Source organism: Narcine bancroftii, chromosome 1, assembly GCF_036971445.1.
Source record: "Narcine bancroftii isolate sNarBan1 chromosome 1, sNarBan1.hap1, whole genome shotgun sequence".
NCBI classification, from domain to species: Eukaryota; Metazoa; Chordata; class Chondrichthyes; order Torpediniformes; family Narcinidae; genus Narcine; species Narcine bancroftii.
In genome coordinates, this window is record NC_091469.1 from 29,229,838 (window position 1) to 29,242,716 (window position 12,879).

General features: G+C 35.6%; 1 protein-coding gene across 6 annotated transcripts in view; it reads left to right on the forward strand.

Moving 5' to 3' along the window:
* Nucleotides 1–12,879, forward strand: part of LOC138756757 (uncharacterized protein KIAA1958) — a 115,756-nt gene that overhangs the window by 13,851 nt on the left and 89,026 nt on the right. The gene's annotated exons all lie outside the window — the stretch shown is intronic.

Consider the following 12,879-nt stretch of genomic DNA (forward strand, 5'->3'; position numbering starts at 1 on the left):
AGTCTGAAGATGGGCACTGAAGGATACAAAAACAACTTCTTCCCCTCCACCATTAGATTTCTGAATGGACAATGGACACTTTTTTTTGCTCTTGTGAGGTAATTATTTATTATTTTAAATCTTGTATTTATTCTGCACAATACTACTGCTGAAAACAAAAAATATTATGGCACATGTTCATGATAATTATCTTGATTCTGGTGGGGATAAATCATCACTTTTAAATTCAATCCTGTTATCTCTTTACTCTTGCACGGATTGACTTGGAATACCAAGGTGGGGGGATGTTTATTTCCTTTGAATCTGTCTTGGAGACTGATTTATATTTCAATTTCAAGTCCTTAACTGAGATAATGTTGCAAAGTTGGGGGTCTTTATAGCTCAGCTTGGTAATATTAAATTGTAATTGTGCTTTGCCATTTTCTACGTCAGGTTAGCGCAACACTGTTATAGTACCAACGACTGGGGTTTGAATGAGATGGTGTCTGTAGGGAATTCATACATTTTCCCCATGTCTGCAAGAATTTCTCCAGCTTCCTTTCACCCTTCAAGATGTATCGGGTTATAGGTCATTGGATGGCATGGGCTTGAAAGCCAAGAGGACCTGTTTCTGTGCAGTATGTCTAAATTAAAAAAAAATTAAACATGAGCTCATTCAAAATTTATTTGCCAGTATTACAATTTGGCCAAAGTTCTGATTGCTTATATTGCAGTTCTGCCTGCAACTTCATGTTAAAACTTACTTTTTGTTTTCAAATTCTTTAGTAAATCTAGCTTTTAATATGTCATTAATCTTTTCTCAGCCTATTAAGCAGAATTTCTTGTGGTCACTGAAGGTTTTGTAGAAGGAGGTAGAAAGTCAGAGTTTAGAAAATAATTCCAGACTCTGACACCTTAAATTTGATGATACAACAATAAACTTTGAAATAAAAAGTCAGGATATACAAGATCTTGAATAGGTGGAGAAAGGGAGGCTACAATTTCTATTGATACAGAAGCAGTTGATGTAACCTATTTATTGCTGATTGGTAACTTATTAAACAACCCAAAGGTCAGTGTTCATTCTGTTATTCTTTTGACTTGGTTAGAGACTGCACTATCATTAAAAGGGCTTTCCATGACATAGAGATGCAGTGAAATTTTTTTAACTCAGAATTACAAATCTTGAGGGTTTCAAAGCATGGATGGATCTTTGAGCAAGAGGATGAAAAGTTGCAATATATAGACATGAATTTTGAGTTGATGTTTCAATCAAGTTATCTGTGATCTTATTGCAGGCAGAGCAGGCTTAATTGGCTGTGTGGTCTACTTCTCCTGATTTGTTTGTTTTGAGATGAAATTCTCAAATGATGTAAAACTCAGCAGATATTGAAATGGATAGTTGTAGCTTCTGGGATTGTTAACTGGACAGAAACCTGGTGAAAGCCATTCCAATTTGGGGAAGGAGGGCCAAGAATGAAATGCTGTATACTGTAAAATGTCCCTGACAGACATGATGTTCTTGTACTGGATTGATGAAGCACCCCAGTGTGATAACGTGACTCAAAATGTTCTTATTTATTCTGGTTTGTGAATGGTGAAATGGAGGCTAAAACCAAAGAAATCTATTTGACAGCTGTAATTATGATTTAGGCTTGTGTTGGTGTTTGTGCACAATTTTGAACACTGATCAAGAAAGAGGTGAACTCCTTGGAAGGAAGTTTTCTGGGGTGAAGAGAGGTTGGGAGAATGAGCACTAAGAAGACCAAGACATAACTAAATGCAGACTTTTTTAGTTAAATTGAAGTTTATGGTGGGAATGCACTTCTGCTGAGAGAATGGGGCAATATTTGGACCCCATAGATTAAAAACTTTTTTGAGGGAGAATGATGAGAAATCCTCAGTAGAGATCTGGCTCTCTGAAAAAGTGATGGAATTTTTTTTCTGAATTTAAAAAGGTCAAGGGGAATTGGGGGAGCGAAGAGCGTTCTGGAGGATGAAAGACTTGGAGGTATCTAGTCTAATGTGATGCTCTTTTATAGTACCCACATAAAGGACAACATAGCTGAATGATCTTTCGGGCTGTCAGTTTCTGACACTACAGAAATTAATTTTAATGTCAAATTTGCCTCGTCTGGAAGGTTGAAAGTGCATCTTGTGATATTTATCCATTGGTGCAACAGGTTAATACAAATATTATTGAAGAGAGTTTATAATTAACAATCCAAGTTCCAGATTGAAAAACTGGTGGATTTGACCACTGGATGAGTTTGTTAACCTTATTTTCAAAACTTGTGTTGTGTTAATAGACATCATTTTTAACAAAGAGAGGTGTGGAGCTCTGTCTTTGCAAAGTAGTCTATGAATGAGTCCAAAACTTATTGGTGAGGGAGCATTTTCATATTCCACAGACAAATTGGTAAAAACATCAATGAGCTAAAGCCAAAGTATAGCAAATTTTCCCATTGGTTACAAAATGAGATGATTTAGCTTATTGGGTGTCTTTTTCTTAGACAAAGCTGTGGATGCCATTTGCAGTAGTTAGAAGACCATAAGACATATAGTAGGAGCAGAAATGGGTTATATTGCCCATTTAATCAAGAGCTGATCTATTTTCACCACTTGGCCTTCTCCCCATAACCTTTGATGTCCTGATTAATCAAGAATCTATCAATCTTGAGTGGCGATCAATCTTGAGTGGCGTGCATAAAAAGTATTAAAAAGACGGTTTGAAAGCTCAAAAATCAGAATTTATTGTCAATAATGGATAAAACTAGTGCCAAACAACCAAGGCAACCAAAAAAAAACTGCCTTGCGAGCGGCTGAGCCATCAGACCTGGGGGGTTGGCCCAAGATTTAGCCAACATCCTGAATAAGATGGAAACTTTGTGCACTCGTTTTACGAGCGTTAAATCAGTGATGAGACATGTAGGAAATGATATCAGAAATTAAAGAAATTCTGGAAGATTCAACAGAACGAATGATTCAAGTGCAGGCTGAGGTGGACAAAACAAAACAGGCTAAAGGCTCCAGAAGAAAAAGCAAAAACATGGGACACAGACAGAAAAGGACTGATGGACAAGATCAATCATGGGGAAAATTTCAGCAGACAGAGTAAATTGGACTGAGAGAAGGAATCGAGGGGAAAGACCCGGTGAGATTCTTTGAAACATGAATCCCACAAACTGGGACAAAACAAGTTAAACTCAAAGCTGAAAATTGAAAGGGCTTACCAGACCCTCAGACCCAGAAGAACCGACAAACAGCGACCACAACCAGTCCTAGTAAGACTTTTAAGTTACCGGGAGCAGGATGAGATCTGCTCACAAATATTCAAAAAAATGACAATGGCCCATTAGTGGTGGACCACAAAAAAATGTTTTTTCAGGACCTTAGCTCTGCCTTGGACAAACAAAGAAAAGAATTTGTTGAGGTAGAGACAATTGTGATCCAAAAACTTAAAATCAATGATTTTACCCAGTGATGCTGAGGGTTGTTGTCCTAGAAGGTAATCGACGAATTTTCAAGAATAAAGAAGTGGAAGAGTTTTTAAAAACATTGTGAAGAGATTTGAGCTGCCAGATAAGAAGATCAAAAAGACCATTTTGGAACGGAACTAACAGAAGGATGTATCTTTTTTCTACTTTGTAGTATTGAGCCGTCATGTTTTTGCTGCTAAAAGACAAATCATTGTAATATACATAGAGAGCTCTGGAAAGAAAGGAAAGTGGTGAGGAAAGTGGCAGGGTGGGGACCCCAATTTAAGGGGGAAAATGGTGAGGGGAGAGGAGAGGTTTCAAAACACATTTTTAGAAGATTCCATGGACTTCCCGGTTCTATTGTTTCTGTCACTGTCAGAGCTAGGGGTGTGTGTGTGTGTGTTTACCAAAGGGGAAATTTTATGTTTCTTAAAAGGGAAATCTTACAGGATTTTTAAAAAATTGGAAATATTTTATTGTTATACAGTATTTGAAAAATGATATGGATAAAACTACTAAAAGAAAGTTCTTGTGGAGAGATAAAATGGTTTCTTTACAAAAATTAACTTGGAAATATGAACTGGGAGGTTTGCAACTTCCATGTTTTCAAAATTATTATAAAGTAGCGCAATTGAGGTTGCTTAATAGAATGCTTGATTTGGATAATTTGTTAGTTTGGGCTAATATCGAATTGTCGAATATTGGTGAGAAAAATATGACAATTTATTTATTAAATGGAATACTAAGTTATTATTAATAATGTTCCACTGATTTTGAGACATTTAATTGAATTATGGAATAAAATAAATGAAGAGATAGGTGAAAATTTCAGCAAAAACTCCTCTATATCAGAATAATTTTTTTCTTTTACTCTTTAATAATCAGTTTTTGAAAATATGGAATCAGAAAGGTATTAAAACAGTACAAGATTGTTATGAGGCTGGTTATTTCATTTCTTTTCAAAGAATTAAAGGAAAATATGAAATTTCAAATAATATTCCTTTGTGTTATTATCAAGTTAAAGCATTGCAATTAGTTCATTTTGAGCATACTTTGAGATAATCGTGACAATCAAGTTTTGAAATTTTACTTCTGGAAGGTGGTAAAAAGAAATGTATTTCTGAAATGTATAAACTGTTACAAAGTAAAATGCTTAAATTTGATATTCATAAATCGAGATTGAAATGGGAAGAGGATTTGGGAATTACAATCAACCATGATGATTGGAGATCTATTTGTAAGGATAGTATGTCCAACATTATTTTGTTTGATATAGGTTAGTTCATTATAATTTTTTTTGCATCAATTGTACTTAAATTAAATTTCTTTAATTTCTGAGCAGGTAAGTTCTTCAGATTTATGTTTTAGATGTTTTAAAGAAGTAGGCTTTTTTACATTTGACTTGGTTATGTGATAAGGTTAAACATTTTTGGAGATGGCTTAAGGAATTTTTAGAGAAAGTTTTAAAGATTCAATTACCAATGGACCCAACATTGTTTTTATTAGGTACTGTTAAAAGGTTGAGTTTGATTTTGAGGTTGACTAAGTATCAAATTGTGTTTTTAAGGTAGGCAATGGCGGTAGGAAATGTATAGATATTACTTGGAAAAATTAGATTGATTTGGATTTGCAGAGGTGGCATATAGAATTCAGGTCATGTACTCCTTTGGAAAAAATAAGTATAATTTACAAGATAATTTATCTTTCTTTCTAAGTATGGAACCCCTATTTGGACTATTTGGGTTTAAAATTTTGAATTCCCTGAAGCTTGTCGTGGTGGTATTGCTTTGCTCCATGGTGGTTTACTGTACTTTTGATGTTAAATCTCCATTTTCTTTCTCTTTTCATTCTTTGGGGTCTTTGTGGGTGGGTATGGGTGTTGGGGGGAGGGTTTACATGTACATTTAAAATTTTAAATAAAGTATTTTAAAAAAAAAGATATATGGAGCCAATTAAATCCCACAGAGAAAGACTACCCCTTTTACACAAGGGTGCACAATTCACATACAAGGATTGATTTATTTTTAATGTGTTCCCAGTTAAAAAGTAGAGTGATAAAAACAGAACACCTAGTGAGGCTTCTATCAGATCACTCACCACCAACATTAACTATTGCAATAATGAAAAAGCAAGAAATTATGTACAGATGGTGTCTCAATGCTGCACTATTAAAAGAACAAATCTTCTGCTAGTTTATAAAGAGACAGCTAGAAATATATTGCAAAAGAAATCAGCCATCTACTAATAATAGTTTTTTGATATGGGACACGCTCAAAGCGTATTTGAGTGGAAAATTTTACCCTATACCCAGAACATTAAGAGAGAACATATAGCAGAAGTAAACAGTTTAGAGAAAGATATTATAGAATTAGAAAAAAAAATCAAAGAACAGGACTACAAGAATAATATAGATGACTGAAGAATAAAAAGCTAAGATATAATACAATACAAACATATAGAACAGAAAATGCTATATTAAAAACTAAACAACAATGTTATGAGTTAGGTGAGTGGGCATATAAAGTCTTGCCAAATTAAAGTAGAGGAGTCATCAAGGATGATAACTGTTATAAAAACAGAGACAGACACTAGTATATAAACAAAAGGAAATCAATGACATCTTTAGACAATATTACACACAATTAAACAAATCAGAATTACTAGGAGACGAGAATGTAATGGAAGAATTTTTGTTGAATGTTGAACGTACAAAACTACAAAAGAGAGAAAAGATAGAACTAGGCACTTCCATTACATGCGAAGAATTTGAAATTTATAACCCTACAGGCTATTAAATCTCCAGGGGGAGGATGGATTCCCATTTGAGTTTTACAGACAATTCAAAGCATTATTAATGCCACTGTTAATGGATGTTCTGGACCAAGCAGTAAAAACACAGATCCTCCTGGAATCGTTCTCAACCACGATTATTAAAATTAGAGTGATGCCAATACTAAGATAAGCAAAAGTGTTGGCTAATAAATTAGGACAATATCTTCCAAAATTAATACGTACAGACCAGGTAGGAATTGTTACTGTATTGTTAACATTCCTCAAGTAGTCTAGGAAGATTATTTAATATAATACACAAGGCAAAATTTGAATGGAATTCAAGTATTACAGTCTACCTGTGCATGGAAAAAGCATTTGACTGTTTGGAATGGTCCTTTCTATTTAAAACATTGGAAAATTTGGCATGGGCAGAACATTTATAAGCTGGATAAAAAAAAACTATATCATAAATCACAAACTAAAGTTATAACCAATAATCAAATGTCAGTCGTGTTCCCCTTGAGTAGATTGAGTAAACAGGGATGTTCCCAGTGCATTTTATTTTAGCGATTGAACTGCTGGTGGAGATAATAAGGGATCCGGATAAAAAGGGTGTCAAAGTTGGAAAAAAAACACAGGATAGTTTATTTGCGATGATGTGTGACTATTCCTATCGGACCTGGCTAAATCTTTGAAAAAATTACAAGGAACACTAGAAAAATATGAAAGAATATCTGGTTATAAAATAAATATGGACAAAAGCTAGTTAATGCCATTGACACATTTTGAATATGGAAGATGCCAAAAAGGAAGTAGATTTAAATATAAGATGGATGGAATAAACAATCTTGGAATAGCACTGACAACAATTTACAAAATCTCTATAAACTAAATTATGTTTCTCTTTTGGGGAAGATATAAGAAGACCTGCAGAAATGAAGAGAATTACCAATTACTCTAGTGGCAAGGGTTAATTGCGTCAAAATGAAAGTAATGCCAAGACTGCAGTATTTTTTTCAATCACTGCCTATTTCGTTACATAAAATATTCTTTAAATTATTAGATAGTTCCTATGGAATAATAAGGTACCAAGAATTACACTGGAAAAACTGACATGGGACTATGAGCTGGGAGGACTTCCAGATTTTATAAAATACTACTTAGCTGCACAGGCTAGATTTCTTGCAGCCTTCTTTGTGGAAGGAGGGGGAAAGCAATGGATTTTATCCATAAATGGAGTGTCAAATCTCTAGAAAAAAGACAAATAATCCCATACTAATACATATGATCAGAACGTGGCAAGAAATTATGACTGTCTAGGGGAAAAAAAAAGTAGGAATATCAATTAAAGAACTATTGTGAAAAAATGTGTTATTTATTGCCTATGAACCTAGGCAATAGAATATTAAATTCATGGTATGACAAAGGCATAAGATATATGGAAGGAACTCTTATGTCCTTCAAACAACTAAAACACAAATATGGAGTGGCCAATGTGACCTTCTTTTGTTTTCTCCAGCTTAGATCGTTCTCAGGAGAAAGATGGGGACTAATGTTGACTCTACCTGAAATTATTGAAATGGAACGGTCTGGATGGGAAATGTGCACAAATTTATAACAAAAATGTACTATGTTCTCCAGAGCGAAAGTGCAAAACCAGGGTTACAGTGGTCAAGGGAAAGATGAGCGTCGGACTTTGGTGTGGTGATTTTAGAAAGAAGCTGGTCAGATTGGTGTAATGACAGCATGACATCAATTAAAAATGCAAGATATGGATTGGCTCAATATAATTTTTTACACCAATTATATCTTATCCCATAGAAGTTATATAGATCAAAAGCAGAAATATCAGAGAATTGTTTCATATGTTGGACTGAGACAGGAACCTTTCTGTATACTACGTGCGTGAATGTGATGCCATTTTGGCAAGACATCACAGAAAAATTAACTAGGATAACAGAAATGGCCTCTATGGGCAAACTGGAGCTATATCTACTAGGTTATTTCATGGAAATAAGCAATAAATTGATTAAATGCCAAATCTCATTGATTAAATATAACAGTGGCAGTAGCAAAAAAATGTATCGCGATCACTTGGAAGTCCGACTCCCCTCTACTTGCAGCATGATGAACTGTGGAAATGAACAGCTGTTTATCAATGGGGGAAAAAAATCACATAATTTAAAGAATAAATATGACACTTTTGTAACGATCTGGCAGCTATATCTGGACCATATAGAGTCCTTCCCCCCCCCCCCATTCACCGAAATTCAATGAGTATCGGCCAGGAGCTGTCAAACACTCCTTGTATGATAACCCTTTTATTCCTGGACTCATCCTTGTCAACCTGCTCTGAACCCTCTCCAATGTCAGCACATCCTTTCTTAAATAAGGAGCTCCAAACTGCTCACAATTCTCCAAGAGCAGTCTCACCAGTGCCTTATAAAGCCTCCACATCACATCCCTGTCCTTGTATTTTATTCCTCTTAAAATGAATGCCAGCATTGCATTTCCCTTCTTCATCACAGACTTAACATGCAGGTTTACCTGCACAAGGACTCCCAGGTCTCTGCATCTGGATATTTTCAGTTTTCTCCCCAATTAGAAATTAGCCTGCTTGTTTATTTTTTTCCACCAAAATACATGACCGAACACTTTACAACATTGTATTTCATTTGCCACTTCTCTGCCCATTCTCCTAATCGGACTCTAAGTCCTTATTGCAGCCTTCCTGTTTCTTCAACACTATTTGCTCCTCTGCCTACCTTTGCATCATATGCAAGCTTGGCCACAAAGCCATTCATTCCATAATCTAAATAATTAATATGCAACATGAAAAGGAGCTGCCCCGACACTGACCCCTGTGGAACACCAATAGCAAATGGCAGGTAACCAGAATATCATCCCTGATTTATAACTCTGCTTTTGGCCAATGCGCCAATACTCTACCCACGCTAGTATGTTTCCTATTTACCAAGTGCTTTTATCTTGCTAATTAGCTCTTTGCATGACATCTTGTCAAAGGCCTTCTGAAAATCCAAATTTCTGTTCGGGAAATGTCCGACTGTATATACGTCCATTACCTGTGGTCCCACAAGAGTTCAGAAATCCCAATCTGAGAATGGGACATAGCGGACATAACTGGACAAATGCAACAACTTCCTGCCCGCAGCACGTGTAACTCATGTCTGTGTGTACAAAGGCTTATGAACGTTGATATTGTTCTTTCTATCTACCGTGGCTCCCAAACGCAGCAAAACCAGTGCTAGTGATGGCAGCAGCAATAGGCAAGGGAGAAATATCGATTTGGAAGTGAAACAAAAGGTTATTAAATAACAAAGATGGAAAAGCAGTGAATGCTATTACACGCAATTTACACTTGTCACACTCAAAAACAAAAAATTCTTCAAACTGTTTAAAGATTGGCTCCACTAAAAATTACAGGCTAACGAAAATGCGAGAGGGACCTCTATCAGATATGAAGAAATTGCTAATGACGTGGATTGAGGACCAAACACTAAAGCGAGTCCCTCTCAGCATGTTAATGCCACTGCTAAGGCTTGTAGCTTGTTCCAGATGCTTAAAAGAAAAAGCGGGACCAGACTACGATATCGAGTTTTGTGCTAGCTCTGGGTGGTTCAGCACTTCTAACAATGTTTTACACTGCATAATGTGAAAGTGAGTTGTGAGTCCGCGAGTGCTGATGCGAAGGCAGTAGAAGAATTTGTTGAAACCTTGTACAAAGTAATTTAGGAGGGAGGTTATTTGCCTCAGCAAATTTTTAATATGGATGAAACCTTATTCTGGAAGTGAATGCCTGAAACGTCCTTGGATCCATAAGGAGGCCAAGTCAATGCCAGGCTTTAAGGCTTTTAAAGACAGAGTGACAGTGTTAGGAGGGAATGTTGCTGGCTGCAAGTTAAAGCCATTTCTTATTTGGCATAGTAAAAACCCCAGGGATTTTAAGGATATTAACAAACACACTTTATCGGTTTATTACAAGAGCAGTAAAAAGTCCTGGATGACACAAATACTCTTTCAGGATGCCCTTCTCAATTGCTATGCCAGTGCAATGGAGAAGTACTGCTTGGAAGAAGTCATAGCTTTCAACATTTTGCTAATTGTAGACAATGCTCCTGGACATCCCCCTTTCATTGGTGACCTCCACCCCAACATCAAAGTGGTGTTCCTCCTGAAGGGGGAGGAACAATATAATTTTTTACATCATGCCACAGAAAGTAAATAAATTGAAATCAGATTTATCACAGTGTTTTAAATGTGGCGAAGAGCTGGGAACTTTTTTTTACATTCAACAAGGTCTTGTGATAAAGTAAGACCTTTTTGGCTGGAATTAGAACATTTTTTAGAACAAATTACAGGAGTCCAATTTCCACAAAATCCAGAATTTTTATTAGGTAACATTATAGGGTTAAGACCTGAATTGAAATTAACTATCAGATAGAATTTGTTAAAATTGCATTAGCAGTGGCTAGAAAATATATTGTAGTTGCTTGGAAATCTGATTCACACCTAAGTTTGGAATGCTGGAATGGGGAAATGCACAGTTGTATTCCCCTTGAGAAAATTACATATAATTTAAGGAAAAGATGTATTTGTTTTTAAACAAATTTTGATGTCTGTGTTTACAAAAAATAGGATTAAATTTTTAATATTTTTAGATTTTTAAATGTTCTTCTTAGCCTCTAAGACCTGCGTGGAACACCATTAATGATTAAATAGATATGAACTTTAGACTTCAGCAGTCCATTCTCATTTTTATTTTTATTCCTTTCTTCCTTTCTTTTCTTCCATTCTAACACTTACCTATGTACTTGCTTTTCTTTTATCTTTTCTTGGATCTGTAGGAGGGTGGGGGGGAGGAATGTTGGGGTATTATCATCATGTATTTGCTAATCAATATATTATCTGTATTTTGAAATATATTTGAATGCATGTATGGTTAAATTTTAAATAAAATATTTTTTTAAATGGTGTTTCTCCCACCAAACACTACCTCTTTAATCCAGTCAATGGACCAAGGGGTTATTGCAGCTTTCAAGGCCTACTACATGAGGAGGACCTTTGCCCAGGCTGTTGTTGCAACTGATGACGCTGGCAAGACACTGCTGCAGTTCTGGAAGGAGGACAACATTTTCCACTGCAAAAAAAGAACCTTGCCTAGGCCTGGGATGATGTGACTAAAGACTGCATGAATGGCATATGGAAAAAAAGTAATGAAGCAGCATGTGCATGATTTTAAGGGATTTGAAAAAAGATGATGAGATTGCAAGGATTAATTGAGCTGTTGTCAACATGGTAAACAGCAACCTGAACCTAGATATAGATGATGAGGATGTTGAAGAACTAGAGGTTGATCCTGAGGAACTAAGAAATGAAGAGTTGCTAGAACAAGAGTGACTAGCTGAAGAAGAGGCAAGAGAAAAGGAAACTGCAGAGGGAGAAGAAGAACAGGTGCAGAAGAGGTTTACCATTAAGGGGTTAACCCAATTCTTTGCAGACCTTAAAAGCTCGCTGAAGAAATGGATCCAAACACTGAATGCTTTTCACTGATGCAGAGGAATACTTATGCAGTGTTTGGTGCATTTAAAGAAATTTATCTTTCTCTTTAAAAAATATTTCTATTGATATTTACAATAGAAAAAATGACCAATACACTTATGATGTGTGCTACAGAACTAGTACAAAAAGTTAAAATAATGATCATAACTAAAAATTCAGAAGTACAATACCACAAACCTAAAGTTGCAATAGAACCTAACAAAAATAAAGAAAAAAAAGGATAAATTCTAAACTCCTTCCCCTAAGCAAGGTTGAAGGTTGAGATTAAAAAAAAATCAAGTGGTATAATCTTGGAGGTGTAAATAAATTTATGAAGAAATAACACTGGACACGATGAAGAGCTTCAGCCAGGTCCTTCAGGCATTGCAAAGTGACAGTAATAGTCCATCAATGGAGGTTATTGGACCGGAAACTCTTCCGGTGGAACACTGAGGAAGTTGAGAACAGTGATGTGGATGATCCTCAATCCTCTGTTTAATTGTGTGTGATACAGGCTAAGAAAATGTTTACATAAAAGTTTAAAAAGTGAAAAAAATTAAACAGTTTAATTTAGCCTAAGTTCAGCATCCCATATTGCTTTGCTAAGTATGTACAGTAATATGGTGTTTGCACAATGTCCACATTGCATAATACCCAATTTCACAATGTATCATGGTTGATAAGCAGCGCATACCTACAAACAATATCCATTACATCTTGGCTTCTTTATGATATAGGCGTATAATTTCCAGTAAGCCACTACTCCCAGAAGTATCAGTAGAATTGGTCTTATGACATCATATAACACGTTATCCATGAGTTGCTAACATGGTTTCTTTAATCTGCTCCTCTGACTTTCCCCACATCAACGGAAGAACATAAAAGAGGCAGTTACCTCAGTTTTATTTACATCCGCTGCATGTCTGGTAGAAAGTTTAAATGAGTAATATGATCCTGCAGTTGTTTGCATCATTCTGAATGGAAACTGGTCTTACTGTTTATGACTTTATGTGAATCATTCAGATGAATTATGGCCTTGTAACATGCTGGCTCTCCTTTGTTATAAAACAAGCTTTATTGTCTTGAAGAT